The sequence below is a fragment of the Opisthocomus hoazin genome, chromosome 6 (genome assembly GCF_030867145.1).
Source record: "Opisthocomus hoazin isolate bOpiHoa1 chromosome 6, bOpiHoa1.hap1, whole genome shotgun sequence".
Classification (NCBI taxonomy): Eukaryota; Metazoa; Chordata; class Aves; order Opisthocomiformes; family Opisthocomidae; genus Opisthocomus; species Opisthocomus hoazin.
The window spans coordinates 35826790-35849427 of record NC_134419.1 but is presented as its reverse complement, the minus strand read 5'-3'; the positions used below and the strand labels follow the sequence as shown (position 1 = coordinate 35849427).

At 44.2% G+C, this 22638-nt stretch overlaps 1 long non-coding RNA gene across 1 annotated transcript in view; it reads right to left on the bottom strand.

The window, feature by feature from the left end:
- The window catches only part of LOC142361720 (uncharacterized), a 56200-nt gene extending 33937 nt beyond the window's left edge, over positions 1 to 22263 (bottom strand). The window contains exon 1 of the long non-coding RNA XR_012764343.1: positions 22105 to 22263. This is a non-coding gene — a long non-coding RNA (uncharacterized LOC142361720). The remainder of the gene's footprint in view (positions 1 to 22104) is intronic.
- Between the last annotated feature and the right edge of the window lie 375 nt (positions 22264 to 22638).

Here is a 22638-nt window from a genome sequence, read left to right as displayed (position 1 = left end):
TTCAAGAGTGAAAAAAATATATAGTAATTGCGTGATGCCGTATATGGTTTACTAAAACAAAGCAGAGGACAAGACTAATCATCTAAAGCTGTTTCTATGACAAAAATAGATTAAAGATAAACTGAGAACAAGGTGCACCCTTTTCAGTTTCCAAAGTCTTCTGACACTTTAAAATTCAAGTAGAACAGTTTCTCTCCTTTTTCCATGGGTTAGTAATGTTATAATTAGCAGAAACATGGTACCGTTAACCAGCAGAAATTAAGAACATTGGAAAGGTCACTGACGTAGATGGCATCTGCAATTTACAGAATATGATGAGTATTAATATTCCTGTACATTTTCTATGACAATTTTTAAAAGATATAATGAACTGAAAATTAATTCCCCTTCATCATAAAATACGGTAATAAGGCTGAGAAAATAGCTCTGAAGTATGCCACTCGTTACTAGTTTGAAATTCCACCATTTTTTCTTCCTCCTCCTCCTCCTCTCTGGTTTGCTTTTATTTACCATTCTTTCAAATTGTGCCTCGAAACATGGATCTGGAGTCCATGTTCCTTACTTAATTTTGTGTGTGCTACAACGGGTTAAATTCTGCCCCAGGACAGATGTTTCTCTTCTTTTCTCTCGCAAGAGGTCACGCTCATCCGCCTACAGCCTTGAACTGCAATGACTGTAGCTGTCTTGGGCACAAAGGCCATCTGTAGTAAGTATTCATTAGAAATACCGGGTTGACAAGTCACTTGAGCCATTGCAACGAAATACATGTTGGTTTAGATGACTAGACTGCTGTTAACGTGCTCAGTAAAGCACTGCCTGCTAAAGGCAGTCCTAGAAAAAAAAGACATCTATCAGATTTCGCTTTGAGCTTCTTCATGATCTTTTAGAATGACAGTGTGGAATAAACAACTCATTTTACCTGAGCTCTGAACTGACCTGTATTTCAGTACTGTCAATATCACTTTCAAAATATTCATTCCACTTTTAGCGTATACATTTCATCCCATGGAGTTTTCTGCTCAGCATTCACTTCTTCCTTCCTTACAACTACCTTTTACAACATCATATACACAGCACACATACATAAACCTACATGTTCTTTTAATTCAGTCTTTAAATTTTCTTAAAAGCCGTCTTATCATCAGAAAATGTTGATAACAGGTAAAAGTTTTGAACTTTCTCAAAATTTTAAAAATAGATTCTATATGTCAAGGAAACTTCATATGGGGGTATGTATTAACTATATACATATGTATAGGTATAGAAATGTGTATTGAAATATGTGGGGTTTTTCAGTGGACTGGAGATGGCAGTTACTTCTAGAGGTTTTTCTTTACATAAAACCAGCTCCATTTTTATCCATGACTGAATCAGTTCATGATATCATGTGTCATTCATGCAGGTTACAAATGGCGATTTTCTTTAGAGTTTTACAAACACTGAAAGGAAACAGATTCAGAAAGCAATCAAACTTCTATTGACACTAATCTGCATGCATATTTTCATATTTTCAAAGCGTCTGAAATGATCAAGGCATAAGGGCATTGTTTGAACTAAAATGACCCAATAAAAATGTATTCAAATTTCATTATAATTCCATAATGCTTTTTACACCACAGCCAGCGGCCAGGTTTGGGTTAGGAACATACAACAACTACAGCAGCTGAAGGATGAGTAACTAAATCCTGTCCTACAGCTCAGTTACTCTCCAACAGGTATGAATCGCTGAACACGCGCAGGACGATTCACACGATAACGGACCGGTCCCTTTTCAACCACTACTGCTGTTCAGCATCGTGAGTGACGTGAACAGACTCCACCCAGAAATCTCTTTCATGATGAGGACCCTCAGGCACTCATCCGTGCAACCTTCCTGAGTGAAACCCTGCTGCTTCGGAAGGACAGCTTCCTAGGCATCTGCCTCCAGCGGCTGCTATGAAACCAAGAGCAGATGACCAACTTTTGGTACCCACGAGGAAAGTTTCTGGCAGAGCTGTTTTCACACTACTTCCAAGAAAATTTTCAGGAAAACAAGTCATACCTCTGACACCATCTCAGATACAATTTACCAAAACACGCTTCTGGAAGACATTTTGGTTCCAGGAACTGGGCTTTTTTTCCATTGTAATAACATTTCGATAAGACAAAGTGCAGTCGGCTCTAACTTCAGCTGCCTTGTGCTTTGGTCAGTTGTTAGAGATGTGAGTAATGTCTGCTAGAGCAAGCACCTGCAGCTTTCCTACTGAACATTAAAAAATGTTACAGTAATAAAAACATCTGTGCTCACAGCAATGGAAGAAAAAAATCTAGAACTTAATTTTTACTGCCCTCATATATACACTCTCTTATGCCAATACTATATTCATTGTGTTTAAAAGTAACACAAAGTTCATCCAATTTAAAGTCTTCCCAGAAGCCTTTAAAATATTTTCCATTAATTCACTTCGTTACTGATGCTAATAATAACCCTCACTTCCTTCTCGCCTGCTTCTACAGTTGCATTACCGAAGCAGCAAATGGTGAGGTTCACCTAACGCAGGTAACTCCGTATTTCTCCGTGCTGCAGATATCGTGGACAAGCTGATAGCTTGTCTGTAACTGCCCCTTTGTAAGTGCAAGGGCTGCCCATTGGCCCACTTCCACACCTGCCAGCCTCGCAGAGGTCTCACACACAGCAAGCAAACACAAATGCTATCAGACATCCATGTTTAGGTTGTCGACTTCCCTAAAAGATCTGTGTTCTACACTTTTTTCTGCAAAATCATTTACAGAAACAGAATTACAGATTATTACAATAACAGTCTATATAGTTTAAAATATTTTGCCTAATAGAAATGTGAAATTTCATACAGAGTAACAATTCTTTATGACCCATGTAAAAACTTGTGATATGATGATTCACACAAACCAGAGTTTTGCTAAAACAGGATTTTGTCTGTTCTTACTGTGACACACCTAGCAGACCTACTAGAAGAATTTATGGTGGTGCTGGGAAGAGCCTTGGCTCAGAAAGGGGGGCATGAACACAGGTGATGGAGCACAGAGCAAGCAGAGACTTCAGCAAGGTTGCAAGTAGATGTTCACAGATTAAATTTTCACACTAGTGAAATTGTGAGAAGGAACTTTACACTGGCAGTGTTGAAAGACCGGACCACTGACCAGATTTACTCCACTGACAATTTAAAACCTATCTGGCAATTCAGCATTCTGTTGTGGTTTCTTCCCTTAACGGGCTCTGGCCATAAAGCAGCATCAGGAATTTGTTACAACTTTGACTTTTTTGTCAGCTTCTGTACTGAGTAGCCTGCAGCTTTTTGCTTCTGGCGGTGGTATATTTTTATCTAATCTGACAAGAGGCTGTTACCCCTCTGTTCAAACCATCACTGCCCAGAGGTGCTGCAGACCCCTTCTCCAGGTTGGTCACAGCAACACTGCGTGCCCGCAGGGGCTCCTCCATCGCTCAGGGTGCAGAGGGCCTGGCAGATTTCAGCACAAGGGTGGCAGAAGCTCACCCCAAGGAGAAGCTTGGGTAAAACGTGCCTTTGACCTGTGTCCACGTTGACTTTGACCATCCCTAGACTGCCAGGTGTCAAAATTCTCAAAAATAACGTCAGAATAACGTCCAAAAAGATACTTTTATTATTTTGATGAAGTGACAGTGACTACTAAAATCACAGGCTATCCTGTCACTGAAAGGAACATACCTAGGGATCAGAGTTCTGGGAGCTCCCCATCTGATCTTGCCATTACAGCCCATTCATGCTCCCACACAGGCCTGATGTCAACATCCCCTCTCTTTGGCTGGTCTGTATTTTGGGGTGTTGTGAAATACAAATACGCAAAGGTGGCCTCTGCCAGAGGGTTCAAGTCATTTTCACGGTACCATCCAAAACAGCTATGGGAAAGTCAGCAACTACATTCAAAACCTGCAACCTATGAATTGCTATATAGCCATCCAAGAAGCAGGCCCCCACCTCGTATTCACTGCCTCATAACTTGTGGCATATTTCAGTATTTTTCCCTTCTCGCCACGCACATAAGTCATTGAATAGAAGGGGTCAGAAACCTCTTTTCCTCTGATGACAGCCACTCGGTGGGAAGCACGACACAAGAGTTTAAGAACCATAACCTGGCACATGGCCATGCAAGTCAAGCCCACTGCAGTATCCAGAAAGGGATTTGTACAGTAACACGCCTTTACGTTTTCAACACTCTTCTCATGAAACGCGCAGTGACTCACCACCATGATCTCATTCCTGTATGATCTGCAGACTTCTTAAAATTTTCACATCTTCTTAGCAATAGTAAGATGGTTCCTTCTGCAGGTCAAATGTTCTGCTGGGCTGTATGCCATGCCAAGAGATGCTTTTTTCTCGCCAAGCACTAGGCTGTCCACACTGCAGCATTCCAGCTGTGGAAGAGGGTCTGCACAATCGTGACTTTCAATGGTGTTGAAAAAAAATGGGGGTCAATGGTGTTGAAAAAAAATGGGGGAATTTGCCTTTTATGTACCCTGGTGAGAGTAAAAGTTTGGCAAGTGAATAGGGGACAGTATTTTAAATTTCAAAATCAAATTCACCTGATCCATTAGTCAGTCACCTCACGGGAATGGCAAATTTAGTTATTCAGATAATTTTCTGTTCCTGTGATGCAGCTGGATTCTGTGCTGAAATTACATGACAAGTAAAACCCCAGATCTGCTCAGGGGTTCAAAGTGGAGGTTGCCTGTCAAAGTCAGCACTTAACTGGCAAAGGTTTGGCACCATACTCTAACGTAGAGGCTAATAGCTCAGTCAAGTGTGAATGTGAACGGAGTCTTAGCAATTGCTTTTCTACAGAAAGTTGTTTCACCATTACATATTTTGTTTGTTTAGCAGCTTCCTAATTGAAACCCCTCTGCACACAGAAATGCTCAGTCACACTACTAGAAGAGCTGAAGGACAGAACTATGCAGCAGAAGTAGTAACACTGCACGACTCTGCTATAACTTTTAACAAGACTTGCATAATACTTTATGAATTTCTGTGCATGAAGTAAGATTATTACTTTCACAGTATATTTTTAATTTTTACCCTTCACTTTCTTTTAATTTAAAACAGCCCAAGGTTACAATTTCTGCAGTATGCTACAGCTTGTCTTACAAATTCCCTCCCAAAAACAGCCTTTAGCCAATCCTGGCAACACTCTAATTAAACTCAGCAAAAGGAACAACGAGCAAATACAAATGATCATTTTAAATGAAATCTGGATTACCATGCCAGCGCAAGAAAAGCAGTTCCCATCATAAAAATGTCAGAACAGTTTAAGGCTTAGAATGCATTTTGCAGGAAATCAGATACAACTCTGAGGATCAACTAATTAAACTTTCCACTTGCCTACGGTTGGCATTACTTGGCACATTTTTTGACAGACTTCTTAAACATACACCACAGCCCTGAGTGCTCCAACGGGCTGCCACTGCCACGTCCAGCCTCTCCTGCGGCTCCCACCTTCACTCCTTGCCTGTGGTCTAGGGGCTGTCTTCCAGCTCTGACACATCAAGAACTTCAAGTGTCACAACTGAAATAATCTGTAGTTATTAAATAATTTTGCCTGCAGCAAATTCATCCTGATCCTTGCAGAGACCAATTATCTTACAATACATCGATTAAGTGGTCAGAGTGTGTCATAATTAGTTGGTATTACTTGAAGAGAGAAGGTCAATATTCTTCTCATTCCTTCTTTAATGTGGATTTCCATTGGCAATGAGGTTAGAGGGAGGAAGGAAATTAAATACTTTGCTTATTGCAGGGGATTGAAGAATTACAACTGGATTATTTCTAGAGTCATTGGTTTTAGTCATCCAGATTTTACTATCGTATAGCAGCTCACCAATGACACACATGTACGAACTATACTTGAACTTCTGTATTTAAAGAGATTTTAAAAACCCAAACAAAAAAGAGAAACATCTATTAAATGGATACAGTATAATGTAAACAAATATAAACCAGTAAAAGCTGAATCTGACGAAACACACCACTATTAACATACAACAGTCCCATCACTGATTCACCACAGTCATAAGTATGCCTCTCTGAGCCTTATAATAAGATATTCATAGTATAACATTTATTCTATTATATTGCGATGCAGTAAGTACAGCCAGCATTCGGAGCTCCACTGCAACAGACACTGTGCAAACATGGGCAGGTGCAGATCACTTGCATTTTTACCAGAAAAAGATAATGAATAACATGGATAGGCGAAATGACATTTCACACTTCACTGGCATAATGGGGAAGGAGTTGCTGGTTTAATTATTAGTCCAGTTTTCTAGACATTTCATTTCATTCTCTTGCTGAAGCAAATTCTCTGTAAAACTATTAGCCTATTCTTTCTTATTCATCATATTAACCAGCACCCAAGAAGTCCAGTGTCAGATACAATGACTTCTGGATGTAGAACTACTTCTGTATACTGTGAGAGGAGATTACCGTGATCTTGTGCTTACCCTATTACATAAAACAACACCACAGAACAGCAGTGAAGAACAGAACATGAATGTCAAACTCCTCAGGAAAGGATTTGTGCGGAAGACTCATAACTCTCCCGCCTTTTTTCCAGAGGGATTGATGACAGCCTGTAAGTGCAGCTTGTAAAGGAAAGCCATCCTTCATAGGTGGGCCATTTCCTTCAGCCTTAAAGGGCCCACTGCAGTGCGCTGCAAAATGAACTGCTGCTTGATCCCTGTCTTTCAAAATGGATGCTAATGAAGAGTAAACTACATGGTTGCAAGTAACAGTATTTTAAGAACTGTCATGAAGTACCACACAGGCTTAAAAAGATATTTTTTTTTGGTCTTGATCAAAAGTTATTTTGGTAGAGACAGAAGCTGCTTTCTAAATTCTCATTCAGATGGTGTCTGTAAGGGGAGCGTGGTGGGCACAATAAATTGCATATCTCAAAGTTGCTGAGTGTATGAAGGAAATGAACTCGGTAAGTTCAAAAAAAATAAAGCAAAACAAAAAAGCACCAAACCAAAAACTGTTCCAAGTATTTCTTCCAGATCAGTACAACAGAAAGAATCTATCTTTTAGACAGTTACATTATGTTTTCTAGAATGAGAGAGAGAAAAAAGCAAGGGTAAAATGTTTCCAAATGTCTTCTAACAAAATTATTTCGTCATGCGTATTTTGGTATAAAATGGCATTTCTTTCCCCTGACATTATAATTTCAGTCTTTTCTGTAGATTTCCCAGAACAGGAATTACTTCCATTCCAGAACATACAAAAGACTGAAGGCACTTTCAACTTCTTGCATGGGACGGATGCAATCCTTACAGTTCTGTGTGAATATCCAGAGTGGGGAGAAATCATTTTCTACCTGTACTACAGACCATTGACTTACTTAATATTTCCTTGAGTCCAACATTTTGTGTTCAGCTGAACCATATGTTCCTGGAAGATTTATTCTGAATACACTGTGAAATGAAAACCACCTACTATTCTACTATTTTTCCTGATAGAAATATTATAGAGATATAATATTTTTCCTGATAGATTGATAGAAATAAGGAGGTGATTGGTAACAGCCAACATGACTTCGCTAAGGGCAAACCATGCGTGACAAATCTGGTGACCTTCTACGACAGGGTTACTGCCTTGGTGGATAAGGGAAGAGCAACTGATGTCATCTACCTAGACTTGAGCAAAGCATTTGACACTGTCCAGCATGACATTCTCATCTCTAAATTGGAGAGGCATGGATCTAATGGATGGACCACTCAGTGGATAAGGAATTGGCTGGATGGTCACACTCAAAGAGCTACAGTCAATGGCTTGATGTCCAAGTGGAGACCAGGGACAAGTGGTGTTCCTCACAGTGGGACTGAGCGCACCCTCAGCAAGTTGCCGACAACACCAAGCCAAGTGGTGCGGTCGACACACTGGAGGGAAGGGATGCCATCCAGAGGGACCTGGATAGGCTTGAGAGGTGGGACCATGCAAACTTCACGAAGTTCAACAAGGGCAAGTGTAAGGTCCTGCAAATGGGTCAGGACGTCTTAAAAGTCTTCATAATGAGGTATTTCATACTAAAACAAATTACCTGGAATCTGTCTGACTATGGAAATGTCTAACCTAAACCTTCAGTAAATTTAGCGCTACCTCTCTTATTCACCACGTACTCAGAAGAACAGGTTGCTCTCCTCCACTTCACAAGGATCCTTTACCTAATTAGTTAAGTACTGCTTTCAATATTTATTCATTACTTGCAGCTACTTGGATAAATTAAAAAAAATGTATAGTTGGGAACTGTAACAAACATGTTAAGATTTGTTTCCATGCAAATGAAGTTTCTCTCACACATTCAAAACCACAACCTTCTCTGCCTTCTGTCCAACTGAAACTTGCAAACACTTGTAAAAAAACGAGTTCTCCAGTGTGCTTCATGACTTGACTTTGTTGATGCTTTTCCTGCTGGAGTCTATATTAAGCCACCTTTGTTTAGTAATTGCTTTCCCATCTTGTTCAAGCCATGTGTATTACCATACTGGTATTTGGCCAAGGAAACTAAGAAGAGCTATAGACTGTCCTGGTAAATGGTATCTTGTACAAAAGGCAATGTCAAGCAGGTTATTCTTGCCCACCATGTTTAAAGTTAAACATATTTACTACTGTTCTGGGCTGCTAGATGTACAAATAACAACATTGTCTCCACCCTGTCCCTCTAAGTAAATAAGATAACACAATGTTAAAATAACTCCTTTGTGTAATGCTTCTTAAATATCTATGCAAAAATACATATTTTTAGGCAAATAAAGTTATCTGCGGAGCACTGTTGCATTCTTGATTGGGACCAGTGTAATTTTTCAACTTTCTGTTTCTCTCTAGAAGAGGTACATAACTTGTTCAGGTATATACAAAAGTACACATCTACATTTGTAAGGGTTCCACAAATTGCATAGACCCGTATTTAAAAATTCAGCCAAGAGAGCTAAAGCCTACTCTGTCGAGACAGAAACGTCACGTTGCACAAAGACAGGGGGCTTTAGGAGCATGAAACAAGTGCTCTCAGTCAGGTGATGTATGACCCAGTCAGGTTCTTTCCACCTCCCACTGGCCTTCGTGTGCTTTTATTCTGATTAGAATTTGCTGATGCACACACACCTATTTACATTACCAGAGATACTCTGCTTTCTAAATATTTATAGAACTTCTAGAATGTTCCATCTCAAACAAACAAGCAGGCAAACAAGCCCAAACCTAGTAATTTGGTAATACCACCACCGCCTGTCAGTCAGCACCACGTACACTGGCAACTGGGATACGGCATCTGCATCAGTACGTGTGTGCCACATCACTTGGACTATGATTCTCCAGCACCACAAAGCAGGCACTGTTTCATAAGTCACCGTAGGCAAAGTTATAATTTTTTTCCCATTAACGTAATTCACAGAACTTCCCTGAGAATGCTTACAATTATTGGGATACTCTTTCTGCATACTATCGTGCTAATGAAACCACAAACTCCCTCACTGGACCCTGAACTGATGACTACTCAGCTAGCGCTGCCAAGGGCACTAGTGTAGGATTTCGCGACCCAGTATCTCTTCTGCCTCTGGGAGTGGATTGCACAGAGAGCTTTCTCTTGAGATGACAGAAACCGGAATCATACCAAAGTTAAGTTACTGTGTTTGACTACAAAATGTCTACCATGTATTTGACTTTATGCGTGACCCTAACAGAATAGCTGACATGACCAAGGAAAAAATCAGTGTGATTAAGACTGACTGCAATTTTAAAAAATTGTTGCGAGCTGAAAGTGCAATCAAACATCCGCGTACTTTAATTCCAGAAATCCAGTTTCAGCTTCTGACCTTGAAAAAACTTGTACCAGAGTTTGCTTATTACTGCTTCCTCCTTTTCCTCATCCCCACGTCCAAATGCCACAAAGCCATATTTACATCCTTCAACATGAAGACAAATGCTAATATTTATGAGTCAGTAGAATTTATGTATTTACAAGAACACATAGTTTAATGACATAGAAAGATTCTTTAATCTGAAAGTCATTGGTAGGTTTTTAAAGAGAGAAAAAACCTTACATTTCCATCCAAGCACAAGAACAAAGAAAATCATCAATTTATATTCATATTCAGGCTACATGAATCATAAAATGTGCTGTAATATGCCCTATGCTATAAACATCTTGTTTAAGCAGTTATCTTATTTGCAATAGGATTTGTCATTATACAAGGAACACATTCGTTGGAACAGACCTTCAGCTAATGCAAAACAAGCTTTAAAATTTTTGACGTTTTAAAAAAATATTGTAAGACACTAAACTTAAGTTTACTTTACTGGTAAAACATTAGCAAATAGTCATTACCTGAGCTTCAGAACTGAACATCAAGAATCCATGAATTGAGAAAATTAATAATTGGCAACTAAAATATGTTTGGATACTAAGAAACAAAACCAAGTTAAAACACCACATTCCACCACACGCACGCTTTCCCTGGCTCAGCTCCACTCCTCCATCCCCAGCCCCTCGGCCTCCCCTCGCTCCCCAGCCAGCGCAGGGCGGACAGGGCATGGGAGGCTGTGATCAGCCCGCAAGAGCCCCTCTCTGCTGCTCCTTCCTCTCACGCTTTAGTAATTTTAGAAAGGATTGGCTGTTATGCATGTTTACCAGTAAGTACATTTAGAAATTGCATGGGAAACAACCCCTATCAAAAGCCCCCGGGTGATCAGCAGACAGAGGTACACCCACTATCAAAACACAACACAGGCTTCAGGGCAACGCCGGTTCCCAAACCCAACGTATTTCAGAACAAGACATACTCAAATTTTACAGCACAACTGAAAAAAAATAAAAGGGATTACTAACAAAAAAACTCAAACAAATAGTGCAGGTACGTCCAACTTCTAGAGGACAGCAGGTTCTAGAGGACCCTCCTTCCCAGAGGACAGGGAAAGAACAGACACTGAACTGGTAAATGCATGATTCGTGTTAAGAGAGCAGCATCTCTTATTAAGCTTCCAAAAGTGCTATTGTAAGAGCTGCTGTTTTGCTCCTTATTTTTCTGTTAAATTAGTCTTTGTAAAATAACAAAACTGTTGTCATGAAGTATCTGGGGAGATTAAAAAAGAGCACCCTGCATCTATTTCTTTCTTCTCACCGAAAGAATCCTGGCTGCTTCCTCCACCTGTGAAACCTTTTGCTCCTCTCTTTGAAAGGACATTTCTGTAAATACTATGTACTTAACTACCACTCCCGCTTCAAAGGAAAAGCGCCCACCTCTATAGCTGTCCGGCTCCTCTACGCCCCCCATCACACTCACGCTGCAGAACCAGTCCCAGCGCAGAGGAGAGGAATGCTTGAGCACACCCCACTTCTCCGCGCACAGCCCATCCCAGCCCGTCTCCACTGTCTCAAAATGGAAGAGATGCGGCATCCTCAGGCCTGGCAGCACCGTTCTGCCCTGCATTCACCTTCCTCTTTCGGTCTTGAAGCTGCTTGGACAAGCTTGCTAACCCTGCTGGGGTTAACTCAGGTTCCTTAACCCTGAGAATTATTTCAGTTTTCACTCGCTGGATGACTGAGAAGGCACAGTGACCAGGGAAGGTACCCAGGGAGCCCTTTGCCATTGCTGCAAAGAGACAGCTAGCACATACTTATTTTCACTTCTGTGACATGTGCCAGGAGAAGCAAGAGCAAGCACACTGATATATATGTTTGTTTTCTTTCAGTCACACTCCAAACTACACAAAAAAACAGTGTTTCACTCTAACACTGCCAAAAAGAAAACAAACAAGCAACAACCACCAAAACAGAGCAAGCCAACAACAACAACAAAAAGCTGTTTCTATTTAAATAAAAAGAAATTCAAAACTCCATATGGAGAAATTAACAAAAATTCATGTGATCACCCCAAACCTACCCGATGGCTTAGTGAAAACAGGGAAACCGAAAACGCCAGTTTTTCCAGGCAGGGCGTGACAAAGCCCGCACTGAGGTCACGGCTGTGGTGCAGCGGGACGGGCAGCGGTGCCCGCTCGCACCTCCCGCAGACACAGCCCTGCTCCCCGCACCCTGCAGAAGCCCTGCAGCTCACCTCCACGCAGGTGGAACCGGCACTGGGGTGAGCCCAGGGACTGACCCACTGCCACGCTGGCAGGCTCACGAGAAGGTGGCTGACTCCAGGCCACCTCCACCACAGGGCGGGGCAGCTTTCTGGGAGGGATCTGAGGCAGTTTGGGGAACTGCCCCAGGCGGCTTCTCCTGTGCTCAGACCAGCCGAGAGGCACAACGTGCACACCAAGCCATGCCGATGAACTCTCCGGAAGGTGAAGCAGACCAGGAAAGGGAACACCATGCCATTCCTGCTGTAGATGGAAGAATTGGAAAAACTCTATGCACATGATTTTAAACCAATATTAGAATCTGTTCCCACATATCAGCAGAAGAACAGTTTGGCGAGTCTCAGCTAATCCAGCTGAAAATACCGTTTCAATGATGATAGGGGGTGGAGGTTCCCATTGTCCCCTGGACCAGACCTGTTCGACTTCATGGGAAGTGCAACCCTGTGCCAGTGATCCCAGTGAATGAGGTGTGCGGGTTTTTCTCGGCAACCCCCTGTGCAGGAGCAGCTCTGCACCCAGCCCCAGAACAGAGCGGTACTCCCAGCCACGGAAGGGGCCAGAAACACGAGCTGCGCTGGCGGCTTTGCGCACTGATCTTATACCTCCATGGATCTCAAACCTCCGGGGACACCATCACTCCACCGCTCTCTCACATGGTGAAGCACTGTTTTTTTCTTGCCTCCACAAAATTTCCAGCTGAGGGACATAATTTAAATACTTAAAAACTGAACATGCTTAAATCTTTGCAGACTGAGTGCCTGAAATGCTTTTACCACCATGCAATCATTTTTGATAGAATTTCACCTTGTACAAAGGAGACAAAGGAATCTAAAAGGTTCTCTCAGGTACATTTCAAGAGAAGTCTATGTATTATTTTAATGTAGAAATTAAGAAGCTGGAGTCTTAGACAAAATTTGCATGATTTTTTTTAACTCCTAATATTTATATGCTCTGAAGATTGAAATGACTATAGTATAGACTATTTTAATGACCACTCAATCAAGAGAGGTCACTGACTTTTAAGTCAACCTTGGGAATGAAGAACAGAATATCATAGTCCTTGTTTTACATCTGCCTAGAAAATTAATGACGCATTAAAACTTAATGGCAGTAGAGTCCATCACCTCTCATAAATGGTCCATCTCAATGTGTCAGTGTGTACATTAAAACGATGTATCTTAGAGTAAATGAGAGAGTGATCAAAAATTAACCCAATCCTCAATGTAATTACTGTGACGCGATGATTGGACTAACCACTCTAACTTCTGACTATGATTGAAATGCTATTATGCTTCCCCACTGCAGACCTCTATTCAGGAATTAGTTCCATGTGGAGGACCAAAGTCACCCCACAAAGCTCCGCTGGCATCAACAAAACGAATCAGACCCCATTAGGATTTTATAAAACCTCATTATAAGGTCAATTAAAAGTGTCATGAAGTGGTAAAAATATTTTATCTTCCATATTATTTATTCTATATATTACAAGTATTTATTATACTTCCACCCTTGAAGTAAGCAGCAGCAAAGAAAAGGGCTGACTGCCATTAAGTGTGTATGCACAGATGCACAGGTTTGCATTTGGAAGAAAACCAGACTGAACACATCCTCTGTTACCTGAGGCAGGACAGCATCTTTCACTGTGGTTAGTATAAAGGCATCCTCACCTCTGACTCTCTCTTACCTCCCCTGTTAAAACACACAGTGTGGAGCTCCTCCATCAAACAGGCTAACCTCAAAACACTGACAGGCAAAACCGACAGACAAACAAAGAGGTCCTCTCCAGTGGTTAGGAAGCCAGAATTACTGAGAAAATTTTTACTGCAGGCTGTCCAAGACGCTTGTACGGAGGAAGCTGTTGAACATAACGCTGGATTTGTTCCTGGGAAGCGCCAGAAAGCCACCCAGCAGGGTTAAAGCCCACCTGTCCCTCAGCAGACTGCAGCACCTCAGCCTGCACTGACACCGAGAAGAACGTTACAGTTCCCTACACTGTTCAGACGTTCAGCTTTTTACGAGTAGAGTCTTTCACATTCTCAAACTTCCTTCCAGGAAGCAGGGAGTGCATTTGGGATATTCTGGAGCCTTGGGACCTAGAATTTTCTATGCATATGCTCATTATAGGATGGCAAGAGCAAAGCCTTCCAAAGAGAACTCATTAAACCCAAACAGTTCATTAATGGACAGCAACACACCAGATGCAGAGGAGTAAACTAGGACCATAGTCCCAGATTTCATAGACCATTAACTAGATTGGGGTATCAATGCTTTCCTCAGGGATCAATAGTGGAATCAATACTCTTTAATGTTTCACAGCCTGGGATAACGGGATGGAGAGCAAGCTTGCAGACAACACCAAGTTTGAGGGAGGTCAGCACACTGGAGTTGCTTTCAGAAGGACCTGAATATGCTGGAGAAACGGCTGTAACAAACACCACCAAAGTCCAACAAAAGCAAATGCAGAATCTTACATCTGGGAAAAAATAACCCCGTGCAGCAGAGGCTGGGGCTGCTGCCTTGGAAGCAGCGCTGTAGAAAAGGATCTGGGGGTCATTCTGGACACCAGGATAAACCCGAGTTAGCCATGTGCCCTTGCAACAAAGCAGGCCAACCGCACCCAAAGGTGTATTAGTAAACGTGTAGTCAGAAGGTCGATAAAATGATCTGACACTTGTGAGACCACACCTGGAATACTGTGTCCAGTCTGGGACTGGTACGATCCGCGGGAAGGCAAAGGTCAGAGCCAAGTTCTCTCCCCTGTGGTCTAGGAGGCAGTTTCTGTTAACTGACTGCTTCCACAAGACAGCTACATGGAGCCTGCGGGAAGCAAAGCTCTGATGCCTTCGGCTGCCCAGCCTGAAGCTGCCAGGCTGACTGCGAATGCTGATCCAGCTCAGCTACAAGTCACTACTCCACAGTCAAAACGGAAAATCACTGCCAGGTATCCCTGTCCAGAGCCACACTGTTTCCCCAACGAAGTGAGCATCCAAAACCGCTCCCCTGCCCTCTCCTGGGGTCCACCTGACTCTGCGCAGGGTCCCAGAGCAGGCAGATTGGCAACCCTGTCTGTCTTTCGCTAGCAACGCCTTTTGAAACAGAACATCCACAGTACAGTGCACGTGAATTAGAAACAGTGGCTCCTTCCATCATGCGTATTTTCTCTTTTTCTTTAATATAGTGAAGCTACTGTGGACACTTCTGCAAAAAGAACTTCTCAAAAACAAGAACTGAGTCAACATATCACACATATGTCATCAGAGCAATGGATTATTGACACTAAAGAACACTGGGGATTCTGTGAGAGTACGTTATAGACCTGACAATGGGAAAATCCAACACATTTCTCAGAAACAATTTTGATAGAATTTAAGAGCTATGAGCAGAGAGAAACAACAAGTGGTGAAGGATTACGGATCTGCAGTAGACCATAATTACGAAGAACATCACAGAAAAATCATGCTGCATAAACCCATGTATTTTTCAGGCAGAACATCTTTGGATACTGCAGGTTGGAATTTCAGTGCTTCTGAGGAGCTGTGACTCCAGCAGCATCTAATGAAAGATATGAATATTTAACCACTGTGGAAAGGAAAAAGCAACAAAGCCTCAACTGTACTTTGTTCTCAGAGGTGGTCTACTGTATATGCAAAAAATTAAACTATGATTGAGAGCTCTGCTTTCTTGATATCCTGCAGAAACTGTTTATTTTTTAACCGATATTCCCACAAAAATCCAACTGCATGAAATAAATCCTTAACAATGTAAAAGAGAAAATAATATTCACACCTTTTACCTTACGATTTTAAACATAGGGGAAAAAAAGTTTTCACAAAACCCCTAAATACTCTGGAAACTTGTGGATATTTTTTTTCAAACTTGGCATCAAACCACTAGCAGTTGCATAGTTTGTCATTCTGATTCCTACTGAAGGTGTATGTAGATCTTAAAAAGAATTGTTACTCATATAAAACAGGAATGTAGCTTCAACATGAGGTCATTATACAGTTTGACAGACTTAAAAACTCCTTATACTTCCTATCAAAATATGAAAATTGTGGAAACTTAGAATCATAGAATCATCTATTTGGAACAGGCCCTTATGATCACCAGGTTCAACCATTAACTGAACATTGCCAAGTCCATCACTAACCCCTGTCCCTATGTGCCACGTCTACACGCCTGCACATCTTTTAAACACATCCAGGGATGGTGACTCCATCACTTCCCTGGGCAGCCCGTGCCAATGCTTGACAACCCATTTGGTGGAGAAATATTTCCTAATATCCAATCCAAACCTGCCCTGGTGCAACGTGAGGTTGGTTCCTCTTGCCCTATCACTTGTTACCTGGGAGAAGAGACCAACACCCACCCCACTGCAACCTTCCTTCAGGTAGTTCTAGAGAGCGATAAGGTCTCCCCTCAGCCTCCTCTTATCCAGACTAAACAGCCCCAGCTCCCTCAGCCGCTCCTCGTATGACATGTGCTCCAGACCCTTCACCAGCCTCTTTGCTCTGTTTTGGACACGCTTACTATATGGAGAAGGGTTTCTATGTCAGTGTATCCAGGCATCTCAGAAACTCCAGTAAGAAAACAAACTTCTTATATCACACAGTTGTTACCTCATATAACATAGGCAGAACACTGAAACAAATTTTTGCATGAAATTGAAAACTAACGTTCATGGACAGAGAATTTTCCTGAACATAGAGATGCAAAAATATAAAATTGACTGATTCATTAACAAAATAAACTGAAACAAAGCCAACATTCACAGAAATGTCTCAAAAAATAATAAAAAAATATTGCTAGGAAAAATCTCTCTGTACTGTGTGTTTCTGCAGGAGTCTAGCAAAAAAATCCCACAACCAAATCCAGCAACTTGTTCCAAGTAGCATATCTTAAAAACAAAACAAAACAAAAAAACACCAAAGAAAAATAAACAAGCAACCATGGAAGAAAAAGACGCTTCCAAAGAAAAAAACCACATACATTAAGACATAAACATAATCCCCACCTCCCAAATTAAAAAACTTGGAGAGAGAGGAAAAAAACACATAAGGTAGTATTACTATGCAATTGCCTGCAGCCAAGTTTTAACAGAATTAAGGGAAAAACAAGGTAGCTGCTCCATACAGTTTCAAATCAGTTTGAGATGGGGTGAGAAAACCTTGAATTTAGTAGATTAAACACAAAAACGCAAACACACAAGGACAGTAACTAATCCAAAACTTAGATCCTCGTCATACACAAAGTGTTGGTGGCATGCAAATAAAACCCAGCAACAGAAACTGTGACAGGAACGTGACAGAAGTTACTAAAAATTTCTTTCAGGTCTTCTTAAAGCACTTTTCTGAATGAGCAAAGAAGAACGCGCTCTGAAACAAGGCATCATTTTGTGTGTCTCATCATCTTTTCACAGAAGTGGAAAATCTTTCCCAGAAGACTTCCAATACATGTGAAGAGGTCAAGAGGTGGTATCTGGGACTGGCAGTCCCACTCTACGGCTCTAAAATCCTTTACTGACAGGGGGGAACGGGAAAGCAATAACTGGCATCAGCTGAAATCAGGCTTATTATTGCCCATGGGCTGGCGAATACCAGGCACTACTGTCTGGAAGAATCAGAAAGTATTACTGGTGTAATTTAATTCATTAGAGAAGCTTTACGGCTGATCATCCCCGCCTTGCTTCTGCTGAAAAACATCCCTTACCGATTCTGCTAGACAATAGTTGCAGCGCATCGACGGAAGAGAAACATGGGAATTTTATTTCCAAGGAGCTGACACCCCTCCATGTGTCACACAAGATGGAGAGAGCATCAGAACTGTGATCCACCGCACCCCGCATTGCTCGCTCCACTCGATATAGCCGAGGCATAAATTCCATTAGAGCTAAATGGAAATCAATCACACTCTTCATATGGTAACTGAAAGTCAATGGTTTTAAAGCATGAGAACCCGAAGTTTAGCACTAGTTTCTCATTACCAAAGATATCACTCAAAAGCAACCTAAGTCCTGAATATTCTGCGAGTTCACAGTCTCCTAAAAAACTCGACACATTCCGTTAACAACTGTGGGCAGCGGAGCCTCAGTTCTCATCTAAGCCAGATGTTTCAGAGGCTGAATTCCAGAGACAGACCTCAAGCTGCACCCGTTTTTTCCTCCCACGTACACATTCCACTGCAAGCCACAGAGGAGTCCTGCTGCCGCGGCACACCGAAGAGGAGCCATACCCTACTCTGAACACAGCCTGCCCAGAAGTTCCTGCCGACAGGCGTTTTCCAGGCGAACAGGGGGGCCGTTCGCAGGCCGGCCGGCTGCCCACGCACACACAGCGGCGCTCCGCAGGGCTCCGAGCTGGGGCATCGCCGCCCTGGTCTCCGCGTGTCCGCTCAGCCTTGGTAACTCATCGTGCCCAAGGCGTAGCTTTATTCCATTGTGTTCGCTTTCCAGGACCATGTGGCATTACCTGCTAAGTACCACTGTGCATCTGACCACTAAATGAATTGCTAAAAGTAAGAACCGATCAGAAGTTATTGCTCTCTTTGCAAAATGAAGTCTGCTTCTAATGTAAAGGAATCTCTGGTAACAACCACAAAAAAGCCTCCAGAGCTTAACCGTAGAAAACTTGCTTCAGTTAATATTGAATTATTGACCTTCTCGGATAAGTACTGCTAGTTCAGGCAATTTCCCTACCAGCAAGAAAGTTCAGCGTTTTGCAAAAGAACAGATTGAAAACAGACTGAGGGCGGGATTTTGCACGTTTGTGCTTCCCAGGTACACGCACGCTCTCTGCGCACACGACAGTACACGGACAATAGCACCCACCACTGCCTGGCAACGCCGGCACCAGCCGCCGCGTCCCTGCAACGTCGCACGGGCGCGGACGCGGGCGGCTGCCCCAGCGGGGGCCCTCCTCCCGCCACCTGTGCCCCGCTCGCTGGCGCCTGGACAGCCCGGCGCCCCGCACGGCTTCCCGCGCGGGACCAAGGCGGGCAGGCAGAGCCGCCGTCCCACCGAGAACAGCCCGCACTGCGCGCGCTCTGCACAGCTGGCGAAACCAAGGCACGAGTCCTGCGCCAGTACTGCACGTTCAGACGGGTATTACGAATACTTTACTGTGACCGGCCAAATTCTTCTGTGCCTTTTCTTCAAGAACAGTCACTTCAAATGGGAAATCAATTTGCTGGTTCCTAAATTAAGTTGTCCGTGATTCTTTTGAAATGTATTCTGAAAAGGCCAGATCTCCTCAACTTTTGCCAGGGCCTTTAAATATCAAATCAGGTGCCTTGTAAAACAGGTTAATTTCATTAGTATTTATTTTTCTCCTGTAAGTATCATTGCAGCTATTTTTTCTAGCAAGTTTTCTCTTATGTTTTCCTTATACTGTTGCTTCACATCATTGTCCAATGCTCACACAAACCCATCTGGGATTTAAAGCTGAATGGATATGTTTGTTATGTAGATTTCAAAATAACACAATTGCCTGCAAAATAAAATATTAAACAGATACCATCGTGGGTTTGCGTGGCAAGGTTTCAGTAGCTGGGGGGCTGCAGGGGTGGCTCCTGTGAGGAGCTGCCGGAAGCTTCCCCCATGTCCGACACACCCAGTGCCCGCCGGCTCCAGCACGGACCTGCCGCTGGCCAAGGCCGAGCCCATCGGTGATGGTGACAGTGTCTCTGCGATAACGCGTTTAAGAACAAACAAAAATAAACTTCGTAAGGGCATTTTTGTAGCTGGAGAGAGGAGCGAGAGCTCTGCAGACACCAAGGTCAGTGCAGGAGGAAGGGGAAGGAGGGAGATTGCCCTGCAGCCGTGGGGCAGACCATGGTGGGCAGGCTGTGCCTCTGCAGCCCATGGAGGCATTTTTTTGTTAACAGGCTTGGTATTCTGCTTCTGTAAACTTGATCGAGGTTTAAATAATTACTGCGTCATATTCAGCTTTTAGCCTCCTCACCGTACAAAACCATCAACAAAGTTTTTGTGAAAATAAAATTTTCAGTGAATGGTCATATACTGTCAGATAATACAGTGCATAAGTTATAGCTCAAAACAGTTTACGAATATTTTTCTAAACAAAAAAAAAAAAAAAAGTTGTGCCATGCTACTCTTTCACTACTTCAGCCCCAGAAGTAAAAAAAAAAATCTCTGCCACTTGCAAAGAGACATCAGTTGGCCTTTGCAAGTTATCCCAAGCCTTTTTCAGGGCATTGTAATTTTTAACTGAATACAGTATTCAAACTGAGACAGCAAGCAAAGAAAAGAGACAGCCATAATAAACAGAGCAATGATCAGAACAAAAAATTGACACTAACTGAACAAAGCTTACACCAGAAATTAAGAGTTCATGACATTTAAGGGATGACGTTTTGAAATGGTTTCTCAATAAGGTTATGTGCATGGTAAGCAACTTCTATAATAAACCAGCGATACCGATGCAAACAATAAATAGTAATAACAAGTAGTTATTATTATTTATTATTACCAGAGTGTGATATTTGTAATATATCACGACTGAGATCTCAGCATATATAGTATACTCTTGCTGACCACTGCTTTTGCGGAGTGAACTTTTCAGGATGTATGTGTCACTAGGCTGTGCTAATTAAAAATCAGCTTTGTCATTACAAAGAGACACTCTGAAGGCTGTTTTTGGAAGCCAGGATTGTGCCAGGGGACAGCAAGACCACCATGACAGGAGCGGCCTCGGCAGCGTGTGTCCAGGCAGGTACTGCTGCTGAGGAGTACGGCCACAGGACAGATCGCCATGTTCCGGTCCCGGCAGTGACACAGCCGCGACAGAAACGGGGCTGCCGGGCAGAACCCGGTTTAGGGCGAGGCCGACGGTGCCCGAGGCGCATCCGCAGGCTCCTGCCGCTGCCAAGGCCGGCAGCACCGGCGGCAGCAGCTGCAGGCTGTGCGCAGGACCACGGTGAGGCCGGCCGTGCAGGACTAGCGCCTGCCTTGCCTCAAAACCAGGGACACCGAACCGATCGCTCAGTACCTCGCGTTGCTACAGCCGTACTACTTTACCGCGATTAAATTGCAATGCGCCTTCCCTGACTGCATTCGATCTCATACTCCAGTACTATTTCTAGTCTATTATTCTGCTCTCGAGGATTGGCTCTAATCTGAATGCGGCATCTGTGATTGCATCAAAATATTGAATTCATTTATTCAAGAGGGCTTTTTGAGTCATACAAAAATCCAAAATAAATATCATCTTCATATTCAGCGTTCATTCTCAAGTGCTTCCTTAGCTAAAACTGGCTTGGATCTTGCCAACACACACTTCACATTCCAGTCAGCGCTGGAGAGCCAAAGCTCGCTACGAAAACTATCACAGAAAGAAAAAAGAAACCCCTAAACGGTAAAACTGTCTTCGAACTATAAGCTGTCTACCTGGCAACGGATACCGTGACACGAGAAACCGCCGCGCTCCCAGCACTTCAGGAAAAGGCTCTGCTGCTGGAGAGGACCCCGGGCCCGCACCGAGCGGCCCCCCGCAACCCCGCACGGCCGGGGCAGCCGGAGCGGACGCCAGCGCTCACGCCCGTCGAGGAACTCGGAGGCCGCCATGCCTCCGGCCAGCCGTTCCCACACCCTCAGCGGCCGCCGCTGCCCGCCAGGCCTTCGCAGGTTTCATCCAGCTTCCCCCGTGAAGCCGCCTGAGCTCAGTCCCCAGGCACCCAGTTCCACCCGCGCTCCCACCGGGATCCCCTCCCGGCCGGCGACCGGCCAAAGGCAGCGGCTCCGCAGGGCCCACCGCTTCCTCAGCTCCCCGCGTTCCCTGGCGAGGGGGCAGAGCCATCTTGGCAGACGCTGGCCACCGCCGCAACGCCTCACCGGTCACCACAGACCGGTTACCTGACCCGAGCGGCGCCTCCGGGGACATCCCCGGCCCGCGGGCGTAGGACGGAAGAGCGGGAGCGGCTCTGCAGCACCCCCCGCACCGGGCATACCCACCAGCCTTACCTGGCAGCCGGCCGCCTTCGCCGCTGTCGCAATCTGGCCCCGGACCGAGACAAGGGGCCACGCGGCCGCCTCCCCCCGCCGGGGCGGGCAGCGGTGGGGGGGGGGGGGAAGGCGAAACTCGCGACGGGGACGGTGTCACACCGCGGTGACGGCGCCCGCCGCCGCTACGGCCATCGCCGACCGACCCCCCCTCCCCGCCCGGGCGGGACGTCAAGGGGCACCGCACCCGCCGCCGGGGGGGCGCTCTGTGTGCGCCCCCGGCCCGGCCGGCCTGGGGGGAGGAAGGCGGGGGGGTCGGTCGGGGTCTGCGGCCTCGCCTCTTTGCTCCCGCGCCGAGCACGCGGCGGGGGCAGGCGCGCGCGGCCCCGCTCGGCCCCCGCCTGCTCAGGACGGGCTCCGCCGATGTCCTCGCACCCACAGGGACGAACCCGGCTTTAAGCCCCTCGGAGCATCAACACATCGTGCTCATTGCAGTGAAATACTCGTTTGCATAAATAAAAGTAATTCCTGAATCCAGGCTTCTTCTCCAGCGTC